This window comes from Calonectris borealis, chromosome 11, assembly GCF_964195595.1.
Source record: "Calonectris borealis chromosome 11, bCalBor7.hap1.2, whole genome shotgun sequence".
NCBI lineage: Eukaryota > Metazoa > Chordata > Aves > Procellariiformes > Procellariidae > Calonectris > Calonectris borealis.
In genome coordinates this window covers 25,736,027-25,753,608 of record NC_134322.1, presented here as the reverse complement: position 1 = coordinate 25,753,608, position 17,582 = coordinate 25,736,027, and positions in this window count along the sequence as shown.

Below are 17,582 nucleotides of genomic sequence, written 5' to 3'. Positions count from 1 at the left end.
GCAGAGCTGGAAGAACAAAACCAGATCCTGGCCAACAAAACCAGCCCTCGGGGAAGAAAAGCAGAGCCCGAGGAAGGAAACCAGAGCCCGAGGAAGACAACGAGAGCTAGAGGAGCAAAACCACAGCTCGAGGAACAAAAACAGAGCCCGAGGAAAGAAACCAGAGCCTGAGGAACGAAACCAGATCCCGAGGAACAAAACCAGATCGCGAAGAACAAAAGGAGGGCCCAAGGAATAAAACCAGAGCCCGAGGAACAAAACTAGCCCTCGAGGAAGAAAACCAGAGCCCGAGGAAGACAACCAGAGCTAGAGGAGCAAAACCACAGCTCGAGGAACAAAACGAGCTCCCGAGGAAAGAAACCAGAGCCCGAGGAACAAAATCATATCCCGAGGAACAAAAACAGGTCCCGAAGAACAAAAGGAGGGCCCGAGGAATAAAACGAGACCCCGAGGAACAAAACTAGCCCTCGAGGAAGAATACCAGAGCCCGAGGAAGACAACCAGAGCTAGAGGAGCAAAAATACAGCTCGAGGAACAAAACCAGAGCCCGAGGAAAGAAACCAGAGCCCGAGGAAGAAAACCAGAGCCCGAGGAACAAAACCAGATCCTGAAGAACAAAAGGAGGGCCCGAGGAATAAAACCAGAGCCCGAGGAACAAAACTAGTCCTCGAGGAAGAAAAGCAGAGCCCGAGGAAAAAAACCAGAGCCCGAGGAAGACAACGAGAGCTAGAGGAGCAAAACCACAGCTCCAGGAACAAAATGAGCTCCCGAGGAAAGAAACCAGAGCCCGAGGAACAAAACCACATCCCGAGGAGCAAAACCAGATCGCGAAGAACAAAAGGAGGCCCCAAGGAACAAAACCAGAGCCCGTGGAATTATACTAGAGTCCGAGGAACAAAACCAGAGCCCGAGGAAAAAAACCAGAGCCTGAGGAACAAAAGCAGAGCCCGTGGAACTAAACCAGAGCCCGGGGAACAAAACCAGAGGCCGAGAAAAGAAAGCAGGGGCAGAGGAACAAAAAAAGATGCCGAGGAACAATACCAGAGCCCGAGGAAGAAAACCAGAGCCCGAGGAACAAAACCAGAGACCGAGGAAGAAATGGTGGGCCCGAGGAACAAAACGAGACCCGTGGACCCAAACCAGAGCCCGAGGAGCTAACGCAGAGCTGGAAGAACAAAACCAGAGCCCGGGCAACAAAACCAGCCCTCGAGGAAGAAAACCAGAGCCCGAGGAAGAAAACCAGAGCCCGAGGAAGACAACGAGAGCTAGAGGAGCAAAACCACAGCTCGAGGAACAAAACCAGAGCCCAAGGAAAGAAAAAAGAGCCCGAGGAACAAAATCAGATCGCGAAGAACAAAAGGAGGCCCAGAGGAACAAAACCAGAGACCGTGGAATTATACTAGAGTCCGAGGAACAAAACCAGAGCCCGAGGAAAAAAACCAGAGCCTGAGGAACAAAACCAGAGCCAATGGAACTAAAACAGAGCCCGAGGAAGAAAACCAGAACCCGAGGAACAAAACCAGAGACGGAGGAAGAAATGGTGGGCCTGAGGAACAAAACGAGACCGTTGGACCCAAACCAGAGCCCGAGGAGCTAAAGCAGAGCTGGAAGAACAAAACCAGAGCCCGGGCAACAAAACCAGCCCTCGAGGAAGAAAACCAGAGCCCGAGGAAGAAAACCAGAGCCCGAGGAAGACAACCAGAGCTAGAGGAGCAAAACCACAGCTCGAGGAACAAAGCCACCGGTGGCTCGAACAAAGCCACTCGGTGGCTCGAAGCCACCGAGGCGAAGGGCTCTGGAGCGGAGGATCGCGCCGGGGGACCCTTCCTGAAGCGGCGAAACCGCGGCGAAAACCGCGAAGGTAACAGCGCAGGGGAGCGAGAGGGCGCCCCAGCCCCCCTGCCCCGAGCCGGAGGAGCGAGCTCCTGACGAGCGGCAGCTCTGACTCAGCGTGGGCGGGGCCAGGAGGGACGGCGGCCGAACCCCCTCAGGTACAAGAGCAGCCCCCAGGGAGCGCGAGCGACCCGGAGCGCGGCGAACAGGGCGGGCAAACAGGGCGTGGCGCGTCAGAAGGGCGTGGCGCGCCAGTTTGCGCGGCAGTTCGCGCCGGCAGGGCGTGCGAGCAGGGCGCAGCCCCCCTCCAGGCTCCAGAGGCCAGCTCAGCTCGTGGTCGTTGCCCTCCCAGAAGAGGACCTGGCCATGGTATCCACTCGGCCAAAAGCCATCGCCAGGACAAACGTGGCGACCCAGACGGAGCCCCTGTGCAAACACACATCTGTCCAGGCCTCCAGCTGCAGGGAGTGCCTGAGGCTGTCCCTTGCACAGGAGGGCAGCAGAGACGATGCCTGTGTGCGTTGCGACCAGGTGGATGATCTGCTCAGCCTGGTGGCAGAGCTGAAGGAGGAAGTGGAGAGGCTAAGGAGCATCAGGGAGTGCGAAAGAGAGATAGATTGGTGGAGCCGCACCCTGCCATCCCTGAGGCAAGGGCAGCACACGGAGGCTCCGCAAGAAGCGGAGGAACCCCTGCCCTCTTGCCACCAGGCGGAAGGAGGAGACCCAGGCGACGGAGGGGAATGGACACAGGTCCCTGCTCGGCGTGCCAGGCGAACCCCCGGCCGGCCTTCCTCGCCTCAACCTTCCCAGCTGCCCCTACACAACAGATACGGGGCTCTGGAACTTGAGGGCCAGACGAACGAGGACGAAGATGAAGGCCCATCCAGGGGGTTGCCCGAAGAGAGGCAGCCAGCCCCACAAATTACGACTGCCTCTGCTAAGAAAAAAAGGAGGGTAATTGTCATTGGTGATTCCCTTCTGAGGGGGACCGAGGGCCCAATCTGTCGGCCGGACCCATCCCACAGGGAAGTCTGCTGCCTCCCTGGGGCCCGGGTGAAGGACATTACTAGGAAACTCCCTAGTCTCGTGCAGGCCTCCGATTACTACCCACTACTGGTTATACAGGCTGGCAGTGAGGAGGTTGCAGGGAGAAGTCCCGAAGGGATCAAAAGGGACTTCAGGGCGCTGGGGCGACTGGTAGGAGGATCGGGAGCACAGGTAGTTTTTTCCTCGATCCCTTTAGTGGCAGGGCAGAACACCGAAAGGAACAGGAAAACTCATCGGATCAACACGTGGCTCAGGGGCTGGTGCCATCGACAGAATTTTGGCTTCTTTGACCACGGGGAGGTTTACACGGCACCGGGCCTGCTGGCGACAGACGGAGTTCAGCTGTCTCACAGGGGGAAAAGGATTCTCGCGTATGAGTTGGCGGGGCTCATCGAGAGGGCTTTAAACTAGGTTCAAAGGGGGACGGGGATAAAACCAGGCTCTCTAGAGAAGAGCCTAGGGACCGCACGCCATTGTCGGGGGAGAAATCGGCAGCCCAGCTGAAGTGCATCTATACCAATGCACGCAGCATGGGCGGCAAACAGGAGGAGCTGGAAGCCATTGTGCAGCGGAGTAGCTATGACTTAGTCGCCATCACGGAAACATGGTGGGATGAGTCGCACGATTGGAGTGCTGCAATGGATGGCTATAAGCTTTTCAGAAGGAACAGGCGAGGAAGGAGAGGCGGTGGAGTAGCCCTGTATGTTAGGGAGTGCTTCGACTGTCTGGAGCTCGATGGTAGTGATGACGAGGTCGAGTGCTTGTGGATAAGGATGAGGGGGAAGGCCAACAAGGCAGATATCCTGCTGGGGGTCTGTTATAGACCACCTAGCCAGGAAGAGGAGGCAGATGAAATATTCTACCAGAGGCTGGCAGAAGTCTCCCAGTCGCTAGCCCTTGTTCTCGTGGGGGACTTCAACTTTCCGGATGTCTGCTGGAAATACCACACGGCAGAGAGGAAACAGTCGAGGAGGTTCCTGGAGTGTGTGGAAGATAACTTCCTGACGCAGCTGGTAAGCGAGCCCACCAGGGGAGATGCCTCGCTTGACCTGCTGTTCACGAACAGAGAAGGGCTGGTGGGAGATGTGGTGGTCGGAGGCCGGCTTGGGCTTAGCGACCATGAAATGGTAGAATTTTCGATACTTGGTGAAGTAAAGAGGGGGGCCAGCAAAACCGCTACCATGGACTTCCGGCGGGCGGACTTTGGCCTGCTCAGGACACTGGTCGAGAGGGTCCCTTGGGAGACAGTCCTGAAGGGCAAAGGGGTCCAGGAAGGCTGGACGTTCTTCAAGAAGGAAGTCTTAAAGGCGCAGGAGCGGGCTGTCCCCATGTGTCGAAAGAAGAACGGGCGGGGAAGGCGACCGGCCTGGCTGAACGGGGAGCTCTGGCTGGGACTCAGGGAAAAAAGGAGAGTTTATCACTTGTGGAGGAAGGGTCAGGCAACTCAGGAAGAGTACAGGGATCGCGTTAGGTCGTGCAGAGAGGAAATTAGAAAGGCAAAAGCCCGGCTAGAACTCAACCTGGCCACTGTCGTGAGAGACAACAAAAAATGCTTTTATAAGTATATTAATGACAAAAGGAGAGCCAAGGAGAATCTCCATCCTCTATTGGATGCGGGGGGGAACGTTGCCACCAAGGACGAGGAAAAGGCTGAGGTACTCAACGCCTACTTTGCCTCAGTCTTTAGTAGTCAGAGTGGTTATCCTCAGGGTACTCAGCCCCCTGAGCTGGAAGACAGGGACGACGAGCAGGATAAACCCCCCATAATTCAAGAGGATGAAGTTCATGACCTGCTATGCCACCTGGACGTTCACAAGTCTATGGGGCCGGATGGGATCCACCCGAGGGTACTGAGGGAGCTGGCGGAAGAGCTTGCCGAGCCGCTCTCCATCATTTACCAGCAGTCCTGGTTAACTGGGGAGGTCCCGGACGACTGGAGGCTTGCCAATGTGACTCCGATCTACAAGAAGGGCCGGAGGGAGGATCCGGGGAACTACAGACCGGTCAGCCTGACCTCGGTGCCGGGGAAGATCATGGAGCGGTTCATTTTGAGGGCGCTCACGAGCCATGTCCGGGACAACCAGGGGATCAGGCCCAGCCAGCACGGGTTCATGGAAGGCAGGTCCTGCTTGACCAACCTGATCTCCTTCTATGACCAGGTGACCCGCCTAGTGGATGAGGGAAAGGCAGTGGATGTGGTCTACTTGGACTTCAGTAAGGCCTTTGACACTGTCTCCCACAGCATTCTCCTAGAGAAGCTGGCGGCTCACGGCCTAGACAGGTGCACTCTTCGCTGTGTAAAAAACTGGCTGGACGGCCGAGCCCAGAGAGTTGTGGTGAACGGAGTTAAATCCAGTTGGCGGCCGGTCACGAGCGGTGTTCCCCAGGGCTCAGTACTGGGGCCGGTCCTGTTCAATATCTTCATCAATGATCTGGATGAGGGGATCGAGTGCTCCCTCAGTAAGTTTGCAGACGACACCAAGTTGGGCGGGAGTGTTGATCTGCTGGAGGGTAGGAAGGCTCTGCAGAGGGACCTGGACAGGCTGGATCGATGGGCCGAGGCCAACTGTATGAGATTCAACAAGGCCAAGTGCCGGGTCCTGCACTTCGGCCACAACAACCCCAGGCAACGCTACAGGCTTGGGGAAGAGTGGCTGGAAAGCTGCCCAGAGGAAAAGGACCTGGGGGTGCTGGTTGACAGCCGGCTGAACATGAGCCGGCAGTGTGCTCAGGTGGCCAAGAAGGCCAACGGCATCCTGGCCTGTATCAGAAATAGTGTGGCCAGCAGGAGCAGGGAGGTGATCGTGCCCCTGTACTCGGCACTGGTGAGGCCGCACCTCGAATACTGTGTTCAGTTTTGGGCCCCTCACTACAAGAAGGACATGGAGGTGCTGGAGCGCGTCCAGAGGAGGGCAACGAAGCTGGTGAAGGGCCTGGAGCACAAGTCTTATGAGGAGCGGCTGAGGGAACTGGGGTTGTTTAGCCTGGAGAAGAGGAGGCTGAGGGGAGACCTCATCACGCTCTACAACTACCTGAAGGGAGGTTGTAGCGAGGTGGGTGTTGGTCTCTTCTCCCAAGTAACTAGCGATAGGACAAGAGGAAATGGCCTCAAGTTGCGCCAAGGGAGGTTTAGATTGAACATTAGGAAAAATTTCTTTACTGAAAGAGTGGTCAGGCCTTGGAACAGGCTGCCCAGGGAAGTGGTGGAGTCACCATCCCTGGAGGTATTTAAAAGACGTGTAGATGAGGCCCTTAGGGACATGGTGTAGTGGGCATAGTGGTGTTGGGTTGACGGTTGGACACGATGATCTTAGAGGTCTTTTCCAACCTGTATGATTCTATGATTCTATGATTCTATGAAAACCAGAGCCCGAGGAAAGAAACCAGAGCCTGAGGAACGAAACCAGATCCCGAGGAACAAAACCAGATGCCGAAGAACAAAAAGAGGGCCCGAGGAAAAAAAACAGAGCCCGAGGAACAAAACTAGCCCTCGAGGAAGAAAAGCAGAGCCCGAGGAAGAAAACCAGAGCCCGAGGAAGACAACCAGAGCTAGAGGAGCAAAACCACAGCTCGAGGAACAAAACGAGCTCCCGAGGAAAGAAACCAGAGCCCGAGGAACAAAACCAGAGCCCGAGGAACAAAACCAGATCGCGAAGAACAAAAGGAGGCCCCAAGGAACAAAACCAGAGCCCGTGGAATTATACTAGAGTCCGAGGAACAAAACCAGAGCCCGAGGAAAAAAACCAGAGCCTGAGGAACAAAACCAGAGCCAATGGAACTAAACCAGAGCTCGAGGAACAAAACCAGAACCCGAGAAATTAAACCAGAGCCCGAGGAAGAAAACCAGAGCCCGAGGAACAAAACCAGAGACCGAGGAAGAAATGGTGGGCCCGAGGAACAAAACAAGACCCGTGGACCCAAACCAGAGCCCGAGGAGCTAACGCAGAGCTGGAAGAACAAAACCAGAGCCCGGGGAACAAAACCAGCCCTCGAGGAAGAAAACCAGAGCCCAAGGAAGACAACCAGAGCTAGAGGAGCAAAACCACAGCTCGAGGAACAAAACCAGAGCCCGAGGAAAGAAACCAGAGCCCGAGGAAGAAAACCAGGGCCCGAGGAACAAAACCAGATCCCGAAGAACAAAAGGAGGGCCCGGGGAATAAAAGCAGACCCCGAGGAACAAAACTAGCCCTCGAGGAAGAAAAGCAGAGCCCGAGGAAGAACACCAGAGACCGAGGAAGACAACGAGAGCTAGAGGAGCAAAACCAGAGCTGGAGGAACAAAACCAGAGCCCGAGGAAAGAAACCAGAGCCCGAGGAACAAAACTAGCCCTCGAGGAACAAAACCAGATCCCGAAGAAGAAAAGGAGGGCCCGAGGAATAAAACAAGACCCCGAGGAACAAAACTAGCCCTCGAGGAAGAAAAGCAGAGCCCGAGGAAGAAAACCAGAGCCCGAGGAAGACAACGAGAGCTAGAGGAGCAAAACCACAGCTCGAGGAACAAAACGAGCTCCCGAGGAAAGAAACCAGAGCCCGAGGAACAAAACCAGAGCCCGAGGAACAAAACCAGATTGCGAAGAACAAAAGGAGGAACCGAGGAACAAAACTAGAGCCCGTGGAATTATACTAGAGTCCGAGGAACAAAACCAGAGCCCGAGGAAAAAAACCAGAGCCTGAGGAACAAAACCAGAGCCAATGGAACTAAACCAGAGCTCGAGGAACAAAACCAGAACCCGAGAAATTAAACCAGAGCCCGAGGAAGAAAACCAGAACCCGAGGAACAAAACCAGAGACGGAGGAAGAAATGGTGGGCCCGAGGAACAAAACGGGACCGCTGGACCCAAACCAGAGCCCGAGGAGCTAAAGCAGAGCTGGAAGAACAAAACCAGAGCCCGGGCAACAAAACCAGCCCTCGAGGAAGAAAACCAGAGCCCGAGGAAGAAAACCAGAGCCCGAGGAAGACAACCAGAGCTGGAGGAGCAAAACCACAGCTCGAGGAACAAAACCAGAGCCCGAGAAAAGAAACCAGAGCCTGAGGAACGAAACCAGATCCCGAGGAACAAAACCAGATCGCGAAGAACAAAAGGAGGGCCTGAGGAATAAAACCAGAGCCCGAGGAACCAAACTATCCCTCGAGGAAGAAAACCAGAGCCCGCGGAAGACAACCAGAGCTAGAGGAGAAAAACCACAGCTCGAGGAACAAAACCAGAGCCCGAGGAAAGAAACCAGAGCCCAAGGAACAAAAAGAGGTCCCGAAGAACAAAAGGAGGGCCCGAGGAATAAAACGAGACCCCGAGGAAGAAAACTAGCCCTCGAGGAAGAAACCCAGAGCCCGAGGAAGACAACCAGAGCTAGAGGAGCAAAACCACAGCTCGAGGAACAAAACCAGAGCCCGAGGAAGGAAACCGGAGCCCGAGGAAGAAAACCAGATCCCGAGGAACAAAACCAGATCCCGAAGAACAAAAGGAGGCCCCAAGGAACAAAACCAGAGCCCGTGGAATTATACTAGAGTCCGAGGAACAAAACCAGAGTCCGAGGAAAAAAACCAGAGCCTGAGGAACAAAACCAGAGCCAATGGAACTAAAGCAGAGCTCGAGGAACAAAACCAGAACCCGAGAAATTAAACCAGAGCCCGAGGAAGAACACCAGAAGCCGAGGAACAAAACCAGAGCCCGAGGAAGAAAACCAGCCCTCGTGGAACAGAAAAAGAGCCCGTGGAACTAAACCAGTGGCCGAGGAACAAAACCAGAGCCCGAGAAAAAAAAGCAGGGGTATAGGAACGAAAGCAGAGGCGGAGGAACAAAACCAGAGCTCGAGGAAGTAAACCAGAGCCCGAGAAAGAAAAGGAGGGGCAGAGGCAGAAAAGCAGAGGCCGAGGAACAAAACCAGAGCCCATGGAATAAAACCAGAGCCCGAGGAACAGAACCAGAGCCCGAGGAACAAAACCAGAGCCCAGGGAATAAAACCAGAGCCCGAGGAACAAAACCAGAGCCCGAGGAAGAAAGCCAGAGCCCGAGGAAGAAATCCAGAGCCCGTGGAACAGTACCAGAGCACGAGGAAAAAAAACAGAGCTGGAGGAAGAAAACCAGAGCCCGAGGAATTAAATCATAGCCCGAGGAACAAAACCAGAGCCGAGGGAAAAAAACAGAGCCTGAGGAACAAAACCAGAGCCAATGGAACTAAAACAGAGTCCGAGGACCAAACCCAGAGTCCGAGGAAGAAAACCAGAGCGTGAGAAAGAAAACCAGAGGCCGAGGAAGAAAACCAGGACCCGAGGAACAAGACGAGAGCCCGACGAAAAAAACCAGAGCCCGAGGAAAAATAGGAGGGCCAGAGGAACAAAACCACAGCCCATGGAACAAAACCAGAACCCATGTAGAAAAACCAGAGCTGGAGGAACAAAACCAGAGCCCGTGGAACTAAACCAGAGCCCGAGGAAGAGAAGCAGAGCCCGTGGAACTAAACCAGAGCCCGAGGAACAAAACCAGAGCTCGAGAAAAAAAAGCAGGGGCAGAGGAACAAAATCAGAGGCCAAGGAAAAAAAAAAGAGCCCGGGGAAAAATAGGAGTGTACAAGGAAAAAGAGCAGAGCCCATGGAACAAAACCAGAGCCCGAGTAGAAAAACCACAGCTGGAGGAACAAAACCAGAGCCCGTGGAACTAAACCAGAGCCCGAGGAAGAAAAGCAGAGCCCGAGGAACATAACCAGAGCCCGTGGAACTAAACCAGAGGCCGAGGAACAAAACCAGAGCCCGAGAAAAAAAAGCAGGGGTATAGGAACGAAAGCAGAGGCCGAGGAACAAAACCAGAGCTCGAGGAAGAAAACCAGAGCCCGAGAAACAAAAGCAGGGGCAGAGGAAGAAAAGCAGAGCCCGAGGAAGAAAACCAGAGCTCGAGGAACAAAACCAGAGGCCGAGAAAAAAAAGCAATGGCAGAGGAAGAAAAGCAGAGGCCGAGGAAAAAAACCAGAGCCCGAGGAACAAAGCCAGAGCCCGAGGAAAAAAAACAGAGCTCAAGGAATTAAACTAGAGCCCGAGGAACAAAACCAGAGCCCGCGGAACAAAAGCAGAGCCCGAGGAATTAAATCAGAGCCAGAGGAACAAAACCAGAGCCCGTGGAAATAAACCAGAGCCCGAGGAACAAAACCAGAGCCCGTGGAAATACACCAGAGCCCGAGGAATAAAACCAGATCCCGAGAAAAATAAGCAGGGGCAGAGGAACAAAAGCAGAGGCCGAGGAACAAAACCAGAGCTCAAGGAAAAAAACCAGAGCCCGAGAAACAAAAGTAGAGGCCGAGGAACAAAACCAGAGCCCAAGGAATAAAACCAGAGCCCGAGGAACAAACCAGAGCCCGAGGAAGAAAGTCAGAGCCCGAGGAACAAAACCAGAGCCCGTGGAACAGTACCAGAGCCCGAGGAAAAAAAACAGAGCTGGAGGAAGAAAACCAGAGCCCAAGGAATTAAACCAGAGCCCGAGGAACAGAATCAGAGCCCGAGGAACTAAACCAGAGCCCGAGGAAAAAAACCAGAGCTGGAGGAAGAACACCAGAGCCCTAGGAAAAACACCAGAGCCCGAGGAACAACACCAGAGCCCAAGGAAGAAAACCAGAGGCCGAGAAAGAAAACCACAGTCCGAGGAAAAAAACGAGAGACCGAGGAAGAAAGCCAGAGCCCGTGGAACAGTACCAGAGCCCTAGGAAAAAAACCAGAGACCGAGGAAGAAAGCCAGAGCCCGAGGAACAAAACCAGAGCCCGTGGAACAGTACCAGAGCATGAGGAAAGAAAACAGAGCTGGAGGAAGAAAACCAGAGCCCGAGGAATTAAACCATAGCCTGAGGAACAAAACCAGAGCCCGAGAAAAAAAACCAGAGCCCGAGGAACAAAACCAGAGCCGAGGGAAAAAAACAGAGCCTGAGGAACAAAACCAGAGCCAATGGAACTAAAACAGAGTCCGAGGAACAAGCACAGAGCCCGCGGAAGAAAACCAGAGCGTGAGAAAGAAAACCAGAGCCCAAGGAAGAAAACCAGAAGCCGAGGAACAAAACGAGAGCCCGACGAAAAAACCAGAGCCCGAGGAAAAATAGGAGGGCCAGAGGAATAAAACCACAGCCCATGGAACAAAACCAGAGCCCGAGTAGAAAAACCAGAGCTGGAGGAACAAAACCAGAGCCCGTGGAACTAAACCAGAGCCCGAGGAAGAAAAGCAGAGCCCGAGGAACAGAACCAGAGCCCGTGGAACTAAACCAGAGGCCGAGGAACAAAACCAGAGCCCGAGAAAAAAAAGCAGGGGTATAGGAACGAAAGCAGAGGCCGAGGAACAAAACCAGAGCTCGAGGAAGAAAACCAGAGCCCGAGAAACAAAAGCAGGGGTAGAGGAAGAAAAGCAGAGGCCGAGGAACAAAACCAGAGCCCGAGGAACAAAACCAGAGCCCGAGGCATTAAACTAGAGCCCGAGGAACAAAACCAGAGCCCACGGAACAAAAGCAGAGCCCGAGGAATTAAACCAGAGCCAGACGAACAAAACCAGAGCCCGTGGAACTAAACCAGAGCCCGAGGAACAAAACCAGAGCCCGTGGAAATAAACCAGAGCCCGAAGAATAAAACCAGATCCTGAGAAAAATAAGCAGGGGCAGAGGAACAAAAGCAGAGGCCGAGGAACAAAACCAGAGCTCAAGGAAGAAAACCAGGGCCCGAGAAACAAAAGCAGAGGCCGAGGAACAAAACCAGAGCCCAAGGAATAAAACCAGAGCCCGAGGAACAAAACCAGAGCCCGAGGAAGAAAGTCAGAGCCCGAGGAACAAAACCAGAGCCCGTGGAACAGTACCAGAGCCCGAGGAAAAAAAACAGAGCTGGAGGAAGAAAACCAGAGCCCGAGGAATTACACCAGAGCCCGAGGAACAGAATCAGATCCCGAAGAACTAAACCAGAGCCCGAAGAACAAAACCAGAGCCCGTGGAACTAAACCAGAGCCCGAGGAAAAAAACCAGAGCTGGAGGAAGAACACCAGAGCCCTAGGAAAAACACCAGAGCCCGAGGAACAACACCAGAGCCCAGGAAGGAAACCAGAGCCCAAGGAATTAAACCAGAGCCCGAGGAACAAAAGCAGGGGCAGAGGAAGAAAAGCAGAGGCCGAGGAACAAAACCAGAGCCCGAGGAACAAAGCCAGAGCCCAAGGAATTAAACTAGAGCCCGAGGAACAAAACCAGAGCCCGAGGAAGAGAAGCAGATCCCGTGGAACGAAACCAGTGGCCGAGGAACAAAACCAGAGCTCGAGAAAAAAAAGCAGCGGCAGAGGAACAAAAGTAGAGGCCGAGGAACAAAACCAGAGACCGAGGAAAAATAGGAGTGTACGAGGAAAAAAAGCAGAGCCCATGGAACAAAACCAGAGCCCGAGTAGAAAAACCAGAGCTGGAGGAACAAAACCAGAGCCCGTGGAACTAAACCAGAGCCCGAGGAAGAAAAGCAGAGCCCGAGGAACAGACCAAGAGCCCATGGAACTAAACCAGAGCCCAAGGAATAAAACCAGAGCCCGAGAAAAAAAAGCATGGGTATAGGAACGAAAGCAGAGGCCGAGGAACAAAACCAGAGCCCGTGGAACAGTACCAGAGCCCGAGGAAAAAAAACAGAGCTGGAGGAAGAAAACCAGAGCCCGAGGAATTAAACCGTAGCCCGAGGAACAAAACCAGAGCCCAAGGAATTAAACCAGATCCCGAGGAACAAAACCAGAGCCCGAGCGAAAAAAACAGAGCCTGAGGAACAAAACCAGAGCCAGTGGAACTAAAACAGAGTCCGAGGAACAAAACCAGAGCCCGAGGAAGAAAACCAGAGCGTGAGAAAGAAAACCAGAGGCCGAGGAAGAAAACCAGGACCCGAGGAAAAAAACGAGAGCCCGAGGAAAAAAACCAGAGCCCGAGGAAAAATAGGAGGGACAGAGGAACAAAACCAGAGCCCATGGCACAAAACCAGAACCCGAGTAGAAAAACCAGAGCTGGAGGAACAAAACCAGGGCCCGTGGAACTAAACCAGAGCCCGAGGAACAGAAGCAGAGCCAGGGAACTAAACCGGAGCACGAGGAACAAAACCAGAGATCTAGAAAAAAAAGCAGGGGCAGAGGAACAAAATCAGAGGCCAAGGAAAAAAAGCAGAGCCCGTGGAACTAAACCAGAGGACGAGGAACAAAACCAGAGCCCGAGAAAAAACAGCAGGGGTATAGGAACGAAAGCAGAAGCCGAGGAACAAAACCAGAGCTCGAGGAAGAAAACCAGAGCCCGAGAAAGAAAAGCAGAGGCCGAGGAAGAAAAGCAGAGGCCAAGGAACAAAACCAGAGGCCAAGGAATAAAACCAGAGCTCGAGGAACAAAACCAGAGCCCGAGGAACAAAGCCAGAGCCCGAGGAAAAAAACCAGAGCCCGTGGAACAGTACCAGAGCCCGAGGAAAAAAACCAGAGCTGGAGGAAGAAAACCAGAGCCCGAGGAACAAAACCAGAGCCTGAGGAACAAAACCAGAGCTCGTGGAACTAAACCAGAGCCCGGGAAACAAAACTAGAGCCCGAGAAAATAAAGCAGGGCAGAGTAACAAAATCAGAGACCGAGGAACAAAACCAGAGCCGAGGAAAAATAGGAGGGTCTGAGGAACAAATCCAGAGCCCATGGAACAAAACCAGAGCCCGAGTAGAAAAACCAGAGCTCGAGGAACAAAACCAGAGCCCGTGGAATTAAACCAGACCCCGAGGAACAAAACCAGAGCCCGTGGAACTAAACCAGAGCCGAGGAACAAAAGCAGATCCCGAGAAAAAAAAGCAGGGGCAGAGGAACAAAAGCAGAGGCCGAGGAACAATACCAGAGCCTGAGGAAGAAAACTAGAGCCCGAGGAACAAAACCAGAGACCGAGGAACAAATGGTGGGCCCGAGGAACAAAACGAGACCCGTGGACCCAGACCAGAGCCCGAGGAGCTAAAGCAGACCTGGAAGAACAAAACCAGAGCCCGAGGAACAAAACCAGCCCTCGAGGAACAATACCAGACCCCAAGGAAGAAAACCAGAGCTCGAGGAAGACAACCAGAGCCCGAGGAACAAAACCAGATTCCGAAGAACAAAAGGAGGGCCCGAGGAACAAAACCAGAGCCCGAGGGAAAAAACCAGAGCGCGAGAAAGAAAACCAGAGCCCTAGGAAGAAAACCAGGAGCAGAGGAACAAAACGAGAGCCCGAGGAAGAAAACCTTACCCCGAGGAAGAAAACCAGAGCCCTAGGAAGAAAACCAGGACCAGAGGAACAAAACGAGAGCCCGAGGAAGAAAACCTTACCCCGAGGAAGAAAACCAGACCCCGAGGAACAAAACCAGAGGTCGAGGAAAAAAACCAGAGTCAGACGAGAAAAAGGAGGGCCCGAGGAACAAAACCAGACCCTGTGGAAATAAACCAGAGCCCAAGGAACAGAACCAGAGCTAGAGGAACAAAACCAGAAGACGAGGAAAAAAACCAGGGCCCGAGGAACAAAACCAGGGCCCGAGGAACAAAACCAGAGTCCGACGAACAAAACCAGAGTCCAAGGACAAAACTAGAGCTCGAGGAACAAAACCAGAGGCCGAGGAAAAAAAACAGTGCTCGAGGAACAAAAAGGAGGGACCGAGGAGCAAAACCAGAGCTGCAGGAACAAAACCAGGGGCCGAGGAACAAAAGCAGACGCCGAGGAACAAAACCAGAGCCCAAGGAAGAAAACCAGAGCCCAAGGAATAAAAGCAGCCCTTGAGGAACAAAAGCAGAGCCCGAGGAACAAAACCAGAGCCCATGGAACTAATCTAGAGCTCACGGAACAAAACCAGAGCCCGAGGAAGAAAACCAGGGCCCGAGGAACGAAACCAGAGCTGAAGGAGCAAAACCAGCCCAGAAGGAACAATACCAGAGCCCGAGGACCAAAAGGAGGGCCCAAGGAACAAAACCAGAGCTGGAGGAAAAAAACCAGGGCCCAAGGAATAAACCAGAGCTGGAGGAATAAAACGAGGGCCGAGGAACAAAACCAGAGCCCGAGGACCAAAAAAAGGTGTCGGAGTGACCCGGGGTCGGAATAGGAGCGCGTTCCCGGAGTAATGATGAATCCCAATGTGGGTATGGTCATTCTCCTTTATTTCAAGTTATTGTGCTACTTTTATAAGCTAGCCACACTAACACGCGCACCTACGAATCCTCTATTGGTTTACAGTCAGCAAGCACACGAATCTTAACAGACACAGATTGGTCAAAAGCATGTGACCACGCGAACACTTCCTGCGCCTGCATTCCGTTACATAATCTACTGATAGTTACATTCCTCAGCCTGTTTTTCCTTATTCTACTATCACTTCAGAGACTCTAAAACTACAATTGCTCTTTAGCAACCCTTTGCCTTATACTATTGCTAACAAATCCTCAGTGCTTGGAATGTTCATAGGATGACCGTTATTTAATAAAAATCCTTCCACAAATTCCCCTTTTTGTTTTTGAACAATCCAAGCCTGATTTACTACTTTCGATACAGCCTTTTTTATACAACTAAAAGCAATACAAAAGCATAAACACAATATTAAGATGATAATCAATATACACAAGCCTTTTAATAAAGCTATCAGGCATTGTGGCAACTCTCTAAAAATATTCATGAGCCATTCATCTAAAATGCCATGATTTTGTGGTATCATGCTTACATGGTTTTTTAACCATTGTAATTGTTTATGTGTATACTCACCATGATCGAATAGGTTCATGCAACACATAAACTCTTCTACCCAGAAACCAGGCACGCCCACCAAACAGGTTCTGAAAGACTCAGTTGCCGTAGCAAGAAACAAAACAAAGCGCAGATTGATCTGCTGTGTTTGCCCAGGTAACCCCTTCTTGTGAGAGTGCAGGCTTCACCGCTCGGCTAGGCACCCATATTGGTCCCTTATCTGTGGAAACACACATGTATCCCCTCCCATTAAATATTACCGAAACTGGGCCCAGCCACATGCCAGTGATTGGGTCTCGATACCTTACTTTTAGTTTTGGAAGCGTTGTATGAGAGTTAAACTTAAGGTTTTGGTGATGGATTATAATTGATGGCTCTTCTCTGTCTCCCATCAGACACAAATAATTTAGGGTAAATAGGACTTTATGCAGTCTCATCTGCAGGTCCTTTTCTTCCTCCTTTTGCTTTGTTAGATAGTCCTTCAATACCTGATGCGTGCGTTCTACAAGGCTCTGCCCCGTCGGTGAGTGTGGGATGCCAGTAATATGCTTGACCCCCCATCTCATCAGAAAGGTTCTCAACTTCTGACTGGTGTAAGCAGGGCCATTATCTGTTTTCAGTTGTTCTGGCACACCCAACACCGCGAAGCAAGCAAGGAGGTGCTTACACACATGATGAGCCTTCTCATCCGATAAAGCCATGGCCCATATTACTTTAGAGAAGGTATCTATGGTGACATGTACATATTTGAGCTGCCCAAATTCAGCGATATGAGTTACGTCAGTCTGCCAGAGCTCTAAAGCCTTGAGACCTTTTGGATTAACGCCCAGCCCTATTCCAGGTCCATGATTTCCACACTTGGGACAGGCCTGTACGATAGAGCGAGCTTCGTTTTCTGATAACCCATATTGCTTTCTTAAACCCTTTGAGTTTTGATGAAATATTTCATGACCCTGCCTAGCTTGTAAAAATTTATCTACAGGTGGTACATGACACGCTGGACTGACAAGATTGTCCGCTATCTGATTGCCTTGTCCTAAACCCAACTCCCATTGATGGCTACGGATATGAATGACACAACACGGAGCTGCTCGCTGGGAGATGGTCGATCTTAATTGAATAAATAGTTTCCCTAGCTGAGGATTATTTGTTTCCCTAATCAGTGCATCTTGAATTCTTGGTATAAGCCCAGCTACATATAGAGAATCAGTCACCACATTCAAATGATGATCAGGCCAGTTCCCTAATGCCCATACCACCGCCATTAATTCTAAAGTCTGTAAGGTATCTCCAGCTTGCCCTTGCAAAATCTTTTTGCACCATTGATCTGTTTCCCACCATACGCATGCAGCTTGTCTAGAACGTTTTCCCGCATCTGTATATACCGTCAACCCCTCGAGTATCGGGCTATCAACCACTTTAGGTTTTTCTAGCCACTGATTTCGTTTTAGAATCTGCCACAATTTCCCTTGAGGTTGCTGAGAGTGCACCTTTCCGCTAAATCCTAACAGAGATTCTTGAATGGCCAACATGTGGCGTATCCACCACTCTAAATCTACAGCGTTAACAGGAATACTGATGTCTGCTGGTTCCTGTCCTGTCAGCTCTATAATTCGCGTTCTCCCTTTTCGGATTAATTCCCCTACGGCTTCAGGACGAGTTTGTATACTGAAACGTGGTTGTACCCATAAGAAAACCCATTCCAAAATTCGAAAAAAGGAGGAATTTGGCAAGTTATCATTATTCTTGTTGTCAATGGCAATCACGGAATTCATTCCCTGTTGTCCCTTCATCTCCCCCTTCTTGTTTTGCCATTGACATATAACAGCAAAAGGTGATTCTTCGGTGTTACAGATAAGCAAAGAAAGTGGCAGTTCAAGGATTCTTCTTGCGGTCCAGGCTATAGTAAGTTTGTTTATAATGTGCTGTAAGGCCACGTGGTGTTTGTCCGTCATATGAATTTCAGCTGCAGGCTGAGTGCCACGCAGTAATTCAATTAGTGGTTT